Below are 18,130 nucleotides of genomic sequence, written 5' to 3' on the forward strand. Positions count from 1 at the left end.
GAAACAAGAGGCTCTTTACTTCCCAGGCCCCGATCTTCCCCCCTCAAGTGGGACCAGGATGGCTCAGCTGTCCAGGGCTGTGGAGATGGAGGGGAACTGAATGAGAGAATCCACCCAAGCCTCAGGGCTTCAAGGGCCCTGAATGCCTGAACAGGGAGCTGGAGGGGGGTCTTTGAGAGGAGCCTGGATCCGGGGTGAGGGGGCAGCACCCCAAGACTGAGCCACCCCTTCTTCCCGCCCCCCCCAAACCTCCAAGGGTGGTGAGGGCAGTGGAGAGACCACGCTGGGACCCCATGGTGGAGGACTCTTGCCCAGGTGCCAGGAGCCAGCGCCTCTCCTCCCTCCATCCCCCACCCCCCACTCCAGGGAGCACACACAGAACTTAATCCCCAGCGCCTACCAGCACACCCAGGCTTGGCGCGCAGCTTGGCAAATATTGGACTTTATTAATTTAATTTAATTAAACTTTATTAACCTTTATTAAAAATAAACCCTCATTAAAATTCTCGTTCCCGGCTCTGGCACAGGCGGGGTGGGGGCAGGGCGCTGCCTGCTCACCAGGCTCCTGAAATGCCAGCTGAAGAGAAGCAGCGATGGCAGTCAGGGTGGCTGGGTCTGGGAAGGGACACAGAGCCAGGCCAGAGGTCCCCGGGGTGGAGGGGCGGGGTGTCACCTGGGCTGCAGACATCGAGGGATCCAACTGCCCCTCTCCCTGCCCAGGGTCGGGGAGGGCGGTTTGGAGGCAGCTTGGAGCGCCAGGCAGGTGGCGCAGGAGGGAAAGGCGGCTTTCTGCCCCGGTTCCGGAGAGCAGCGCATGCCCCGTCCTCTGCACCCAAGGACAGCTCAGTCCCCACGAAGCCGGTCGGACTCCTGCGCACTCTGCGCCATGTGCAGGCGTCAGAGTCCCGCAGTGGAGGAGGGACCATCCAGCCAACCCGGTGCCTGGCCACCGCTCAGCACAACCCTGCTGAGCTATTTCCACCCGCCATGGGGCTGATCCTCCCCGAGGCAGCCTCTGGGGTCCCCAGCTGCCATCACTGAGGATTGATTCTCTACTGGGCCCCAGCCTGACTCCACCCCAGCTGAAGCCTGGTATGCCCATTTTCAGAGGAGCAAACTGAGGCTATGGAGGCCCAGGACGCTGCCCATGCCGCAGGCTCAGGAGCAAAGCCAGGCCACAGCCCAATATCCTCATTGTGGTCCATATCGCCAGCCTCATCCTTGAGGGAGCTGAGGACAATGGGGTCTGCGCCAGCCAATGAGGGGCAAGGCAGCAGCAAGACCTACAGCCATAGAGGGATCAGACATTTCCGACTGAATCCAGGGTTCAGGAAGGAGGCCTTGGACAAGCAGGGAAGTGCCAGCTCCAGCTGCCCTCCAGGCTATAGAGCTGATGACCCAGGTGTTGCCTGCACCTGCCGGCACTGGGCCCTCCGGTGGCCACACCTCTGACCCATCAGCACCTCCTTCACGGCAGACAGCCCAGGAAAGACAGGAAGCAGGTGGGCCACCCCAGGCCAGAGGCCCAAAGGGTGCTTGTTAGCATAGCAGCAACTGCTCAGGGGGAGCAGGGGCCAGGCTCAGAGCCGGGCATGCCATCTAGTGCCTGGGTGACTTCAGCCAAGCTCTTGCACTCAGAGGCTGTGACACTGGGACACCACAGGCAAATGTCACATCCTTGCCGTCCCCACTCTGCGAGCCCAAGGACAACAGCAAGAACTGGCAGATGTACATGCATTGTGACGCAGGCCACCAGGGGAATGCAACATCACCCTGAGTCCTGCTGAAGGGGGCCCTGAGGCTGCAGCACAGCCCGGGGAAGGGCAGGAGGAGCCAGCAGAGCAGCCGCCTCAGGGAGGAATTCGCTCTGCTCTTGCAAGCCCCAGCTAGAGTAGCAGCAGGGGCAGGAACTGCCGGCGAGGGGGTGCGTTTAGAAGTGGAGGGGTCTGGGATGGACGCTGAAGTTTAGGAGTTTATGAGGTGCCACTCGGGACACCCCCATCCTGGCCCGGCTCCAGCATGACCCATCGGGCTGGCTGTGGAGGCTGCCCTTTGGAGTAGCAGGTGTTTGAGTGATTGAGTCTCCGTTGTCTTCCCCGGGACTCGGTTGGAGTTTCAGGCTCCCAGCTTCAGCCTGACCTGGTTGTTGCAGGCATCTGGGGAACAAACCAGCTGATACAACTCTCTCTCTCTCTCTCTCTCTCTCTCTCTCTCTCTCCCTCTCTGCTTTAAAAAATAAATAAATAAACTTCTTCTAAAAAATGGTGGGAACTGCCCAACTTTGAGCTAGGGAGCAGAGTAAGACATCATCCAGGAAGATGCTTTGCAACTTCATTCCTTCATTCACTCATTCACACAGCGAGCTGCTGGCCTCAAAATCTCTCCATCCGTGCAAGAATTCCCTTCATAATAGGGAGAGAAAGACAGCACCCGGTCAGGCGACAGCGCTGAGTGAGGGGCCAGGGGCTTCCCATCTCGGGAGGGCCACAGAGATTCTGGAAGACACCCCGGGCCCTGTGACCGCCTACCTGCAGGTGTGGCTTAACGCTGGGGTCTTGGAGGCTGGGCCCAGTCCTTAGCTCTCACTCTGTGAGAACGGAAGTCTAGCAGAGAGAAAAGCAGAACTGAGTAACAGACAGGCTCATCCCTGGGCGGGGAACCCCAGGGGACAAGGACTGGGCGCTATCTGGGCCCTTGGAAGCCACAGGGCCCGGCGAGGCCAGGTTGGCGGGTGGCGGTGGCCACACTAGGCCGGGCCTCCTCTGTCTTGTTGTCACCAGCAGTTGCTGTGGCCGCCCTCTCCCGAGGCCTCGGGCTCCCCGCTGCTTCCCTGGGGTCCCCTACAGCTGTCCCACGGGATGCACAGCTCGCGATCTCACCCCTCACAGGTACAAGCCCGGGGAGCGAGGATGAGGGAAGGCTGCGTCTGTGAAAGCCCCAGCCACGCCGGAATGCAGCGTGGGAAGGTCAGACACGACTCTTGAGTGCTCCCGGTGCACGTGAGCACACGGAGCCAAGCACACGCATGTGGACAAAGGCAGGCATCAGAGCCACGCGGGTGCGGATACAAGGCCAGGGGCAGAGCCAGCAAACCCTGGGCCCTCAAGGCCTTGCTCTCCGGAGCTGAGGAGGCAGCACTTTGAGACAGCCAGATGTGGCAGGGCCAGCTGGACCCTCCCTGGGCAACACAACACCAGCAACAGGAGCGACCCCAGGTACACCCCCAGACATGGGTTTTGGGGCTCCCCTTTACCTGGCCATGGAGAGTCCCCATCAGGCGAGGCTCCTGGACGCCACTGGTGCCCAGGCTTGGCCTCGTGGTCTCAGCTTTCTGAAATACTGTCCCCTTCATCCCCACCCCTACTGTCTCCAGTCTGCCCGTGGTTGTGGCATGAAATAGGCACGCGTGCTCTCAGCAGAACTGGCCTCTGGCTGCTGAGCGAGGCCGTGGCTCTCCAGGCCTAATTAGCCCATATTTGGTCAATAAGCCATTAACACGGTGCCTTGGATGTTAATAACCGTTTCGTGAAAAAGTCGGCGTAATTTATGAGATCAACACTGGTTAGCAAAATTAATAAATATTTCATTCAGCAAATTTATCCTGGCCAGCCCAAGACAGGTGGATGCAGGACCCCAGGAACTGGCTGCTGGCTGAGGGGAAGACACAGCTCCGGCCTGGGCCCAGAAGCATCCACATCCGATCCTGGGTGTGAACCCATGGCTGGACCTGGGTGTCCAGCGAGCCCGGCAGCCCAGTGTGCCCGACCATTGCCAGTCAGTGCTGGCAAGGTGAGGACTCCGGGCTCTGTCCACTGTCCATAGCAGCAGTTTGGTCATTTGAGAAGTGGGTGGGGTAGCTGTGGGGAGCTGGGGGCTTCTCCCAGGATGGGGTCCTGCAGGAAGCACCCAGAGAGCGGATGACTTCGTCACTATCATCCAGGAGCTTGCCACGGGAGTTTACCCAGTCCTTGCTTTTCGCTTTCTGCCTCGTCCTGTGGGTTTGAGAAACTCCAGGAAGAGGCAGAGTGACTGTGCAAAGTGCGACTGTGCAACGTTTGAGCTACCAGACACAACAGAGTGATCTGCTGCTGAGGCAGCCGGGCCACGCAGCTGCAGAGCCACGGTGGGCTGAGAGCTAGCAGTCCTCCGGTGACGTTGGCTCAGGCCTCCTGTGACCTGGAGGCAGAGGCTCCCATACACAGACCAGGCTTCTCCTGCTCCCAGTTAGCCCACACTCCCTTCCCCACCTGCCAAGCTTCCTGAAGCCGCACACTCAGGGGGGCCTGAGACGGGGAGCACAGACCACACAAGGTGGTTCCTGGCAGCGGTGGGGAAGCCGGGACGGGCAGGGCTTTGGTGGGGGTCTCCAGGCTCAGGTGGAAGGACCTGAGAGTGGTTTCAGTGGGGGCTTCTGGAGAGAATTTTGCACCCTGGGGGCACCCAAGCAGGCATCCTGAGGCATGCTGTGCCTCCTCAGGTGAATCACCATCCCTCTCTGGGCCCAGGCTGTGCCAACAAGGACCACTCTGGGCACACTCACTGTGTGAGGGCATTTCACAATGCTCGTGGGAAAATAGAAGACTGAATGACTTCGCTTCCAACATTTTGAAATCCATGCCTATGAGAGAGGTCGTCAAAAAATCCCTGGGAAAACATATCTATGCATGAATTGCAGAACGTGTCTGCACCCAAAATGCTTACCTTGGCAAGTACAGGGAGCGGGCAGTGCCCTGGCTGCCTCCTCTCATTGCCCCACCCAAGCTCTGGGCATAGCACCCCACACCTGAGAGCCCAGAGCCCAAGATAGGCCCAGCCCTGACCTGAGACTCACAGACAAGGGAGGAGGCAAACTGGGCTTCGGGGTGCTCCTGGGCTGCCACATACCCTGCACAGGGCCACCCCCAGCCTGGGCAGAGCTCCCCTGGCTGTTCCAGCCCCATGTTCGTGGCCCTAAGCAGGTAAGGTCACTTCTATGACCATTGGGGTGACCCCGGGCTGGTGTGACCGCTGGAAAGAGTAGGCGTGGCATGGTCTCTTTGCCTGACCAGCTGTCAGTGCTCAACAAGGCAGAGCCAGCTCAGCCTGGGCTGGCCCCAAGGGTCCCCGGGGCGTGCTTGTATGGCACGGTGAAGATTCATGCTCTGTTTCTCTCTACGTGGGCTTTGGCAGGTGACTGCCCAGGCCATGCCTCCATTTTCCTCTCCGTCAAATGGGCTGCCCACCAGGCATCTGCCATGGCTCCTTGGACGGGCTGAAATACAGGCTGAAATGAGGTGTCAGGGGCGCCTCACAACAGAGGTGCGAGGGAGGGAGTCAACTCGGATACATGGGGACAGAAGAAGAGGGGTGCCAAGGCCCTGAGGCCCGATTATGCCCAGCAGGTGTGCAAGGAGCCAGGAACTGCCTGCTGTCTGCAGGTGCTGGTGGAGACAGGAGGGATGTGGGCCTGGGGAGACGTTGGGGGCAAAACCCAGGTGGGGTGAGCGTGTGTGCGGGTGGTAGGGTACATCACCCAGGATCTAGTAAGTGCTCATTTAACAGGAGTTACAATGACAGGGTGCTGGCAAGCAGATGATTGCTAACCCCCGTCTACGGGCAGGAGCTGGCTTCGAGCCACCCAGCCTGGCCACCTTTGCTGTCCTCTCTCTCAACCTCCAGAGAATGTTCCAGGGCATTGGGAAGTTTGGAACAGTGTGGGGCGGGGCCCGCAGCCCGGTGGCGTGGAGTGAGACCCCAGCTCCACAAGGAGTGGCGCGGAGGAGTTGTTAATGCTGTTATGATGGGCTGCAATGCATTGCCGATATTCAGAGACATCCCATTTCTGCCCCCCGTGTCACATCTGAGATGTAGTGCGGATAAATGATATATCACTGCGCGAGATCTACCGAAACCATTAGTAACCATGACATTTTGACGTCAGATTTTAAAAAATTCCTAAGTAATCTTTTTGATTTATGAAATGCTGTCTGGGTTCATCGAGAGAGATCTCAGATTTATCACCGCCTGGTTAGAATTATTAATGATTTTCAATTTGTAAATCTGAAGTCGAGAAACTGTGGGCTCTGGGCGAAAACTCCCACCGACACAAGCCCTGCGCCTCCTCCAGCCCGAGCCTTATCTGCCAACACTTGGTCCTCTGGCATCCCGTGAACTTGACATTGCCTTGTAGCCGGCAGCACGCAGGGCTGTGGGGGCTCAGACAGCAGGGTGGAGCTGATCCCCACCCTCCAGGGTCCTGGACAGAGGGGACAGGCAGGGCAGTGCTGTGTGGGTCAGTAAACAGCCTCCACACCACTCCCCACCTCCACGAGCCAGCCCATCCTTGCCATGCGCATTCAGGCCACAGCCTCTGCTCTGTCCCATGCAGAACCCTGCCCTGCCTGTCACTCTTACTGTGTCCCCGGGGTGGGACAGGACTCCACCCAGACCCAGGCTCAAGGCCAGGCCACCTGCACTCGGACACTCCGCCCGCCCGAGGCCTCCCTGGCTCAGTGGTGGAAGCACTGCAGAGCCTTCTTCATTTAAACAAACGAACACTCTTTCCTTTCTACTTATCTGTAGTAAACTTCTTTTCAAGGCAGAGAAACAGAGGTCGAGACAAAGTTGGTTCACTCCCCACGTGCCCAAGACATGAAGCCTGGAAGCCAGGAGCCTGGAACCTAGCAGGGTCTCCCACGTGGCTGGCAGAGACCCAAGGACTTGGCCACCACCTGCTGTGTCCCAGGGTGCACATTGGAGCAGCAGGCAGCGGCTCTGGCTCTCACACCAGATGCTGAGGCTGGATGCATACTGGGCAGCAAGTCCAATGGCCCCCAGGGGCGCTCTCCACCTGCCCGTGCCCGGGCTGCACCCCAGGTCTCAGAGCAGCCCGAGGGCCCTGTGACTGCGGGAGTCGCGTCATCAGCCTCGCAGCCCTGCCTGTTTCAGGCCCCACCTTCCACACCAGCATCCCGTGGGGGTGAGGGCAGGGTCTCTCCCCCCTGAGCCACGTTGCCCAAGTCCTCCTGAGTGTGTCAGTCACGGGCTGTCTCCCTTAACCACTCCCAAGGCTCTGCAGAGGGCTGGGACTGCCTTAATCACACAAGGACATGCAAGTCCTAGCCTCAGTTTCCCCATCTGTCCAGGGGTCCCCGGAGTCGCTGTAACATGAAAGCTCTCCACAGGGCGGGGCTCGGAATCCCAGAGCTGCCCCACTTCAGATCCAGCTCTCTGCTAAGGGCCTGGGAAAACTCCACCAGACAGCCCAAGTGCTTGGGCCCCTGCACCCATGTGCGAGACCAGGACAAATCTGCTGGCTCCTGGCTTCAGACAGGCTGTCCTGGCCACTGTGTGGCCATGAGGGAAGTGAGGGTCTTTGCTTTTCTCTATCCAACTCTGTCTTTCAAATAAATAAATCCTTTTCCAATCCATCATATAATAATAGTAAATAATAAATTTGTATTTTAATTCTGGTTTTGATGAACCTGAGAGCCTCAGGTTGGCAAAGAAAACAAGAGCATCAGAGAAGAAATAAGTGAAAGTAAAAGTAAATTTTTTTTTCCCCCTGAGGTCTGACACCATGGCGTCACAGGCACCTCCTCTCGCAGTGTCAGCATCCCACATGGGGGCCAATTCAAGTCCCATGGCTCCACTTTCTATCCAGCTCCTTGCCAATGGCCTGGGAGAGCAACAGAGGATGACCTAAGTGCTTGGGACCCTGTTCCCACATGAGAGACCCAGAAGAAACTCCTGACTCCTGGCTTTGGATCAACTCAGTACTGGCCTTTACAGTCACTTGGGGAGTGAATTATTGGCTGAAAGATCTTTCTCTCTGTCTCTCTTCTTCTTTGTATATTTGCCTTTCCAATAAAAATAATAATAAAAAAAAGAATCAGCGCTCTAAGAAGGGATAATCATTCTTACTGCCCATGTACCTATCAACACAGTGTCATTATCCACGGAGCAAAACTGCAGGGAAAGGTGGATGAGCCCACCATTGCAGCGGGAGGAGCAGACGAGCCCACCATTGCAGCGGGAGGAGCAGACGAGCCCACCATCGCAGCGGGAGGAGCAGACGAGCCGACCATTGCAGTGGGAGAGGGGCAGCAGGGAAGATCAACAAGGCCACACAGTCAAGCTCAACACGGCATCCATCAACTGGACCTAAGTGACACCTGCAGACTGTCATCCACCTGCAACAAGCCCACCTCCTCTCAAGCTCACGTGGGACAGTCACCAAGAGCCACCACAGGCTGGGCCATGGCACACAGCTTCCCAAACTAAAGAACAGAAAGCATACAAGGTCTGCCCTCAGCTAGAGACATCAATAGCACAGATACCTAGGACATCTTGAAATACTTGAATACTCAACAACCCAGTTCTAAATAGCACATGGGCCAACAATACATCTCAGGAGAGTTTTTAAAGTATTTGGAACTCAATGAAAATGTAATTTGTCAAAATTTGTGGGATGTGTTGAAAGCAGAGCTGAGAGGGAACTTCTTAATGCCGAGTGCATATACTGAAAAAGCAGATCCAAAGTCAATAAGCTAAGCGGCCACTCTAAGAAACTAGAAAAAGAAATTAAAGACAAAGTAGAGTGAAAGAAATAGCCCAGACAAGAACACAAAGAAATGAGACGGAAAGCAGGAAATCAGTAGAGAAAAATGGGAAAAGCCAAAAAATAATTCTTTGAAAAGACAGAATCAACAGGCCTTAACTAGATTAAGGACAGAGACTAAGAGAGAGGAAGGGGAGGGTTAGGACAAGAGGGGGAGGGAGCAGGTTTCAGAGAACACAAAATGCTGCTATCAGAAGTGAGGCAGGATGCCACCACAGACTCCACGGACATTACAAGGAGAATCAAGAAGTATCATGAACAATTCTGAGGGTAGATAATCTATTAATTAGCATTAGATCAATTATAGTCTTCCTAAACACAATCAAGACCCAGACGGGCTCCCTGGTGAATTGCACCAAACACTTCAGGAAAACTTGTTTCTCTACTATATCTTCTGTAAGAGAGAACTACTCCTAAACTCATCCCTATGAGGCCAGCAAAATGTCTGTCTAATTGCAAAATTAGACAAAAATATTACCAACAAACTACAGAACAGTGTCTTTCATGAACAACACAGATACAAGAATTCTTGACAATGTCTTACCAAATTGAACTCAAGATTATATAAACAGATTTATACATCAACAACTAGGATTTATCCCAGCTATACAAGTTTAACATTCACAAGTCAGATAATGGAAATAACCCGTCACATCAGGCTAAAGCAAGGAATTCACATGATTGTATCAACAGATACCCCAAGAAGCACTTGACAGAATCCAGTACCCATCCATGCTTTTGAAAAACTTTCTTAAAGTGGCATACTGACTAAACCTGTGCCTCTAGGGCCAACACCGCACGTGGGCACTGGTTCAAGTCCCTGGTGCTCCACTTCCCTCCCTGCTCCATTCTTATGACCTGGAAAGGCAGTGGAAGATGTCCCAAGTCCTTGGGCCCTTGGACCCACAAGGGGATGCAGAGGAAACTTCTGGCTCTCAGCTTCAGATCAGCCAACTTTGGCCATTGCAGCCATTTGGGCGTGACCCAGCAGATGAAAGATCCCCTTCTCTGACTCTCCTTATTTCTTTGTAACTTGGTCTTTCAAACTAAAAAAAAAAAAAAAAAAAAAAAGAAAAAGAAAAAAGAAAAAACTCACTGAACTGGGAATGCTCAAAGATCTGTGTCTTCTTCCACTTGATAAACATCTGACGCAGTTGGGGTGCTCTTGCAGCATTCAGAGTTCCTGGGTTCAAATTCCAACTTCACAAACAATGCAACTTCCTGTTAATGCATACCCTGGGAGGAAGCAGATGATGGCTCAAGTATTTAAAGTCTTTAGGTCCCATGTAGAAGACCTGTGTGGGTCCCTGGATCCAGACATTTGGGAACTAAATCAGGGGAGAGGATTTCTTTCTTTCTTCCTCCTCTTCTTCTTCCTCCGCCTCCTCTTCTTCTTCTCTCCTTCTAATAAACGAAATGCAGATTTTTAATCTACAAAAACATCTACAGTTACATCCAACTCAGTAATCAGAAACTCTAGCTTTTTCCACTAAGACCAAGAACTAGCAGTAGATATTACTTCTCATCACTGCTCTTCAACATTATAGTAGAAGTCCCAGCTATTGCAATAAGACAAGAAAAGATCGTACAGGTTAAGAAGGAAGACATAAAGCTGTTTGTTTGCAGATGACACGTGCCTCTATGTAGGAAATATGAAAGAACTGACAAAAGAAAGAAAAACCCCTCTGGTGGTAGGCAGAGTCTAGGGCTACAACACGGAGCTTACAGGAACAGGTACTATGAGGCTGGGCCACAAAGCCGACAAATACGTGAATGAATCAGATCTGGGGCAGAATCTGCAAGGGAGTATGTGGGCTCACCCATGTGGAACAGCAATCTCCATTGGTACGCTCAGGAACTGTGGCTGGGAATAGGCCTGCTTGAGGAGCTAAAGGGATGCTCCAGCTGGGCTGGAATTCCCACTGGTGAATGTGAGAGCCCAAATCAGTGCATTGTCCCGAGCTGAACCTGGCTACAATTTCCCTTGGCACGAGGGTGGCCTGGGTCTGAGGAGAGCCGGGCTGGGCTAGACTCCTGTACCTAGTCATATTCGTGAGAGTCAGGGTAGGGTATAGAATGGGCTGGTCTAGGTCTCAGCCCCCACGGAAACATGTGAGAGCTGTGTCTGGGCATGGAGCAGGTGTAGATGGGCTGCAACACCCGGCAGTAAGAACTGGAAAGGGTATGGGGCTGATTGGGCAAGGACACCGTTCCCGCCAGGACAACAGGTCAACAAAGTCAACCTGGGCCAGGGACCCACCAGTATGTGCAAGATCTGGGAGGAGACCAGCTAGAGGAGCTTGGTGAACTCCTTTGTCAGGTTGCAGGCCCTGTGAATAAAGGCAATAACCAAAGCAAGGAGCAGCGCAAACCAGACCAGGTTACAGTACCCGCCAGCATGCATGTGGGTCAGGTCAGGGGGTGGGCCAGGCTGGGTCAGTTCTTAACATCACTGACAGATCTGAGAACCAGGATGTGAGAGGGACTGAGTTGGACCACATCACCAGCCAGTTAACACTCAAGTCGGGACTGGGGGCTGCTGAAGCACCCACTGGTGCATACCGAAGGAAGATGAGCCATGTCAGTTTGGAGGAGATGGGTGTCAGGTCCGTGAGCCCCAGGGACAGAAGAGCCCTTGGGCAGTAGCTCTCAGCCCATGACTTAAAATACTCACTCTCGGGTGAGGCTACCACTGGAGAGCATGAAAACTAGGACAGGGGCAGGGGTGGCTAGACAGAAAGGCACCTGCCAGTACCTGTGTGGGCTGGATAGTAGGCTGGTTGGGTTGAACTAGGCTTCAATGCCCACTGACATGTACAAGAGTTAAATGGGATGTGGGACAGACTGAACAAGCCTGCAGTACATACTGGCATGCATGGGAACCAGGGTAGGGGGCAGGCCTGGTGGGGCTTATGGGGAGTTGCTCCAACTAGGCTGCAGCTCCCACTGGTTTGCGTGAGGGCCGAGTATGAAGTGGGTAGGATCGAGCTGGACTACAACACCCATTGGTTCACGTGGAAGACAGGGCAGGAAACAGAACTGACCCAGCAATTGCAATGACCAGCATGTGCATAAGCTGATTGGGGCGATGGACGATGCCGGACCCTGTACTGGCAAATTCACACAAGAATCAGGTTTGGGATCATCTCAGATGAAGTTTCTTTGGAGATCCCTCCAACTCAACTGCTGATCTCAGAACCCCAACCATGAACAGACCATGTCAGTCAGTGGATTCTGAATAGGTTTCATCGTGATTAGAATGGTGAGATTGGCAGCAATTCAGACCTGTTGAACTATCAAAACTGCTTGAGCAGGACCCTCAGAGTGTGCCTCACATTGGGGACATGGATGGGTGGGAGGCTGGGTGGGGCTTTTCCCTTTCTTTCTCCCCTGACCCCAGATACAGGGGAAAAAACATTAGTTGGAAACAATGGTCTTACTTACTTTCCTGTAGCCCTTGACCCTTTGTACCCCAATCAACTAACTAAGACTATTTAAATAAATAAATAAATATTTTTTAAAAAAATATGGAAACTGCAAAAAAAAAATTACTCACTCTCCTAGGCGCCAGTTCTCCCAGTGTGACCGTGTGACCCTAATCCAAATATTAGATAGTCTCAAAACCGAAGGCTTATAAGTGGTTTTCATTTTAAATCTAAATCTTACACTTCTACAGAAATGCAAAGGACTAAGAATGGCTGAGGAGTTTCTGAGAGGGGGTGGGGGAGGAGACTTGCTGTAGCACCCAGAAGCTCCAGCAGCTGTGCCCACGTGGGGCTGGCACGGAGGGAACGCTGGAATCCAGCAGCCACGTATCCCAGCCACAGAACCACACAGGCACACACACACACACACAGACACACACACACACACACACACACACACACACACACACACACACACACACGTGAGGGCACATACCAGAGGCGACTGGCGAATGGTGATGGAATTTTGAAACACGACACGTTTCCGACACCTTCCTCAGAGCACACACAGACACAAACGACCACCAAGGGACAAGGATACGGCACTGCCTCCGCTCACTCCCGGCTCGCTCCCTGCTACAACGTCTGGGAAAGCAGCAGCAGACGGTCCAAGTGGGGGAGCCCCTGCACCCACATGGGAGACCCAGATAAAGCCCCTGGGTCCTGGCTTTGGCCTGGTTCAGCCCCAGATGTTGCAGTTGGAAAATCTCTCTCTCTCTTTGTAACTCTACCTTTCAAACAAATAAATTGTTGTTTTTTAAAGGCTATTTTTCATCAAACATCCTACAAACCAACAAGTAAAAGACAACCAAAATAAGAAAAACCAGTGAATGACTGCACTGAGCACCTCAGAGGCAAGAAGGTGGCAATGCTTGATAAACACGCGGGGAGACGCTTTTCCTTGCAGTCACTGAGGACGCCCAAGTTCAACCTACAGTGTGTGTCATCGCCCAACCGCCAAGGAAAACAGCAAATCCTGACCCATGGAAGTGGAGTTGGGACAGCAGCTTTAAACAGTTGGCTGCTCATTAGAGTCAGGCAGGTGCACATTCTATGGCTTGAGCCCCCTCTGGAGAGCCTGCTGAGGGCGCTCTGGGAGAGCAATGCCACCCCTGGGCACCTGCACGTTCCCTTCCTTGGGCACAAGGGTTTTTTGTCCAGCACATAGGATTCCTTCTAGAAGAGGCGTCTTCAAGGCACGCCCCCTCACTACCCCCAGATTGTTGCCTCCCCACTGCAACACTGCACTGTGGGCTTTCTGTTACCATCACTGCGGACCACAGGTACGGGATAAATAATGCCAGAGGACTTGGGATGCTGAGCCTGGGCTGGAGGCTAGACTGTCCAAGGGTAGAGCCTGGCACCTGCTCAGGCCCCTGGAGTGTCATCAGAGCAAGTCGGAAGGGCACAGGAGCAGGTGGGTCCCCAGCAGGTGCTGTCCATGATCACAACAAAGTCCTGTTTTGGGACCTGCTGCCATCCTAGGCCTCCATTGCTTCCATGGCCTGAACCAGGCCGAGTTCTCTCCTGGCCTGAGCCAACCCTTCCTGTGGATGCCCCTCCCTTTCTCCAGAGACAGAAACTCGTCCATCTGTTGGTTCGCTTTCCAAACAGCTGTCACAATCAAGGCTGGGCCAGGTCGAGGCCAGGTCAAGTTCTCCCACGTGGGTGCAGGGGCCCAAGTGCTTGGGCCGCCTTCCGGTGCTTTCCAAGGCACATCAGCAGGAAGCTGGATCAGAGCAGAGCAGTCAAGATTCGAACTGGTGCCCATATGGGATGCTGGCACAGCGGGTAGTGGCTTTACCCATTGCTCCATGATGTCTAGATAGGGAGCGCTCTGGCAGCCATGGAGTGGGGTGGAAGGAGAGGGGCAGAGTGTTCACCTTGGCACCCCACAAGTAGGCTGTCCTCAGAAAGCAGTACAGCCTAGTCCACAGTGGGCACCCAGTAACTTTCACTCGGCCATTGACCCAGCAGCCAGGGGGCATTTGGACTGCACCCAGCAAGCTTGCCAGGCGACACCCACACAGGAGCACCGGCACGGTGTGTGAACATTGACACGCTCAAGCCACCCACGTGCAGACACGCCGGTGCGGGCCGCCACAGTCAGCACGCTCGCACCCAAGAACGCTGCCTCCCCCACAAAGCTCATTTATTTTGATTTATGAGTATTACAAAAATAAACCTGAGCATCTTCTTGGGAATTCGGCAGCTCTGACGCCAGTCCCTGCGATATTGCTTTTCGCTCCTGGTTACCTGAAATTAGCAGAGTAATTCGGAATCTGCATCTTTATTTAAAAGAAAAAACTGTAGATGCAGAATTATAAAAATTTAATATGCTCCCAGGAAAATGAAAAATGAGAGGTTGTGATCTCGTCTAACACTTTCAAATGTGTTTATTAATTCATGCTTTAAATCATAAGTTTCATTCAGTGCGAGCCATGCACAGCAATAAGCCCATTTTAAAATATTAATGAATAAACAATATTTCTCTATTGAAATATAACATGCTTCTTTGAACAATGGACCACCAGTAATAAATCAAAACCAGGAGAAAATTGCATTTCATATTTAATACAAGTTGAACTCTGCCTTTTTATAAATGATATCTTTTTTGTTTAATTGGAGTCAGTTCAGATCTAGCAGATTGCTAATAAAATTCTGAATTTCCATATTTAATGATGCGTACACTTTCTGCTGAAATTTTACCAGGAAAAAAAAAAAAAGAATCAGCTTTTTATTATCTTCTGAGACGGCGGTGAGGGGTGAGGCCTGGGCCTCAGGCCAGCTGGGGAGGGCGGTAGTAGACAAACCCGAGTGGGCAGGTGGAAGAGGCGGGGCCACCCCAGGCCCCTCCCTCGTCAGCTTCCTTCGCCCGTGTGGCTCCCCCTCAGGTGTAGGTAGGACACTGCCTACCTACTGCCAAGGCTACAGGGACAGGAGCAGTGAGTCAAGGTCACGCCCAGCTGGTGAGCGGTCAGCACATCGCTGTGCCCGGAAGAAGGCACAGCCTCTGGTTCAGGAGCCTCTGTCAGTGGAGGGTGGCATGACACTCTCAATGCATGTGGCATCAACAGGACAGCACTTGGGGGCAGAGGATCCTGCCTCACCTAACAGACACGAGGAGCAGCCTGACAGCTAAGGAGACCGGGGCACAGGTGGGCATGTGCCCACACAGAGATGCGACACGTAAGGCGTCTTCAAAAATTCACAGGAAATGCCTATGATGAAAAACTGTTGCATGCCTTTTCATCATTTTTTAAACGTGAAAAAGGTATTATTGGGCCCGGCACGATAGCACAATGGTTAAGGTCCTCGCCTTGAACACGCCAGGATCCCCTATGGGTGCCGGTTCTAATCCCGGCAGCTCCACTTCCCATCTAGCTCCCTGCTTGTGACTGAGGATGGCCCAGAGCCTTGGGACCCTGCACCAGCGTGGGAGACCTGAAGAAGCTCCTGGCTTCTTGGCTTTGGATCGGCTCAGCACTGGCCGTTGCAGTTGCTTGGGGAGTGAATCATCAGATGGAAAATCTTCCTCTCTCTTCCTCTCTGTACATCTGCCTTTCCAATGAAATAAATAGATCTCTTTTTTTTTTGTTTGTTAAAAAAAGGTATTATTTCTTATTTATTTGAGGGAGACACATGCACAGAACATTCTCGTCTCTTGGTTCGCTCTCCAGATGGCTGGAGTTGGCTCTGGCTGAAGTCAGGGTCACAGAACTCTCTTCCTACTTCTACATCAGGGGCAGCATCCCCCTTCTTTGAGCCATCTGTGCTTCCTTCCTGGGTGGATGGACCCAGGAGCCAGGAGCAGGAGCCAGGACTGGGGCCGGAGTCCAGGTCCTTAGCCATGGACACATGTGTCTTTACTGCCTGGCTACAAGCCTGCTCTCCCGTGTGAGCTTTTGGAAGTGGCCCTGGTGATGCCTTGGGCACCTGCTCGCATCTTGGGGCTGGCCCTTGGACCTACCTGGCTGGGAGGGGAGGCCATGCTGGTGCTCTTGCCCTGTTGGACGAATGCTCCTTTCCAAGGTGCAGGGCTGGGAGAGGGTCAGGATTGCTGCCCGTGGTGGAGTTGAGGCTCCAGGCCCCACAGGGACAAGGCACAGGCCTTCTGCGCCCTTCCACGTGTGTGGACACAGCAGCTTCCCCATGTGTCTCAGGCATCCCAGGCTGCTGGGGACCAGTCAGTGGCTGTGGCAGGCATGCATGTGGGGAACCCAAAGACACAGCAAGATGCCAAAGAGATGGCCTGAGCAGGCAACGAGCCACAAAAGGCAAGAAACGCAGCTCTTGGCCTCAGGTCCCCTGGCCCTGTGTTGTTGCTCCATGGGTATTTGGCTAAGTGACTTCAAGTTCCTCATCTGCAAAGTGGAGTTGGTTCCAGAACCTTCTTTGAGGGTGTGAGGATTCGAAGAAAGCACGTGGGTGTGATTAGAGAGCAGCATCTCAGGGCACCTGGCCTGACACGCCCTTCCCCAGCCTGCCTCAACCCTCCCCTCCCTGCTGCCCCCTCCCCTGATCTCTGCTTGGATATCCAGGGTAGGCTACAAGGCACTGACTCGGGGTTCAACAGAGCTGGGCTGTGCCGGGGCTCAGTGCTCTGCAGCTGCTCAGAAGAAGGAATGAGAGATAGGCACAGGCAGGTTAAGACTCACACAAAATTGCAGGACAGTAGGGAGTACAGCCAGGGTTCAAACCCAGCAGGGGCCACCCCTGCTCCAGTGGCCCAGGCTACCACAGCATAGACAGGAAGAGGGTTGAGGGCAGGCACCCTGGGCACCTCGCTCCAACAGGGACCTCACCTGGATGCCTGATGGTTTACCTCCTCGGTCCCGCTGCCAGTGTCACACGGGGCATTCCCCACTCCATCGGGGACCTGGCACAGGTGGTGTTACCTTCTTGAGCCCGATTTCCCATCTGAACTTGGGGTACTGGTGCCCAGCTGTGGGACTCTAGGGCAAGCAGCTGGCCGACGGTGGACCTCCAGGAGCTGCCCATCAGCAGTGCCTACCAGTGCAGGCACTGGCACACACTTTACACACAATGCACCCTCTGTTCGCACCCCCCACCAGCATCTCCTTCCTACACTGGGAGACCTCTTCCCTGGAACGCTGCCCCTCCTGTCCCCACTTCCAGCCAGGGGCCGCCACCAGGTTAGGCTTGGGGCTTTGTATGTAAGGCCTCCAGGCCCAAGAGCGTCCCGGCTGCCTGCTGCATCCAGACTTTGTGAACACGTGAGGTTCTCACCTGTGTTCCTGTGCGTGTCACCCACACACCCTTGCGGGAATGTGTGCCCATTCCTGCTGGTCCTTTCTCTGAACCTCATGAAAGGGGCTGGGGACCCTCACTTCTCCAGTCTTGGGGTCCAGGGGTCTTCAACACCCTCAGCAAGCACTTGACTTCTCTGTACCACAGAACAGAGGTGGGCCCCGATTTCACCTCTCTCTGGGGATACTCCCAACCCAGTGCTGATTTAGGAAGTTCCCTGGTCAGAATCTATCAGAAATCAACAACTGGTTCACTTACTTTGGATGATCAGAGAGCTTGTGCCCTGTACCCAAGTGGGAGACCTGGAAGAAGCTCCTGGCTTCTGCCTGGCCCAACTCCAGCTATTCTGGGGGAGTGAATTAGTAGCTGGAATTCTCTGTCCCTCTGTCTCCTCTCTCTGTGTAATTCTACCTTTCCAGTAAATAAATAAACCTGGGACTGTGGCTGTGGAGTCCCCGAGTCGGGAGAGCATTCTAAACTCCAGGGGCCTGGAGCTGGGCCAGAGGGCCTTTGAGGTCCTTCAGTCTCCTCATTCACAAAATGAGGACGTGTGCAGTCTCCGAGAGGGATGGTCAGGTGTTGGGGCATTGGTACTGCCCCTCAGGGGTCCCCAGAATACAGCCAGGGGATCCTGGGAGAGGCTGCTCTCAACAGAAGGGCCCCAAATGAAACCTGAGTTGGTGCTTAGCCAACTTAGTCTGAGCCACAGCCTTAAAGGAGATAGATCTGCAGGTGCACAAATGCTCCGTTTCCACAGATATGCATGTGAATAGAT

This window comes from Ochotona curzoniae, unplaced genomic scaffold (genome assembly GCF_017591425.1).
Source record: "Ochotona curzoniae isolate NIBS_2020 unplaced genomic scaffold, NIBS_Ocur_1.0 scaffold_3208, whole genome shotgun sequence".
Taxonomy (NCBI): Eukaryota; Metazoa; Chordata; class Mammalia; order Lagomorpha; family Ochotonidae; genus Ochotona; species Ochotona curzoniae.